The following is a 438-nucleotide window of genomic DNA, read 5'->3' on the forward strand; positions in this document are numbered from 1 at the left end:
TATTACCTATACCAACATATTTTTTACTACAAAAATAAATATACATATATATATTCACGTACAAAAAAAAAAAAGAATATAATATAATCATTCCAATATAAAATCTACAATATTATTAAATTATATTTAACTATATCGTAAATCATTTTTTTCTTTTCGCTCTTATTACATTATTCTCGTTAAAAAAAGAACAACTGTGTAAAAATTAAAAAAAAAAAAGGATTCGCGATTCACGCAGAAAACTTACGAGAATAAAAACAAAAAAAAAGAATCTTTCTCATAAGCATAATCTCGATTTATTAACAATATTACACGCACAATCATCATCATACATAAAGAGAGAACACAACAACCCCTTTTCCGTCCTCTCTGTGATTATAATAAATATTTTTTTCTTTTTTTTTTTTTTCTTTATACATGATGTAAAGGAACCACCCT

This window comes from Polistes canadensis, unplaced genomic scaffold (assembly GCF_001313835.1).
Source record: "Polistes canadensis isolate GaletaPanama2010 unplaced genomic scaffold, ASM131383v1 scaffold_97, whole genome shotgun sequence".
NCBI classification, from domain to species: domain Eukaryota; kingdom Metazoa; phylum Arthropoda; class Insecta; order Hymenoptera; family Vespidae; genus Polistes; species Polistes canadensis.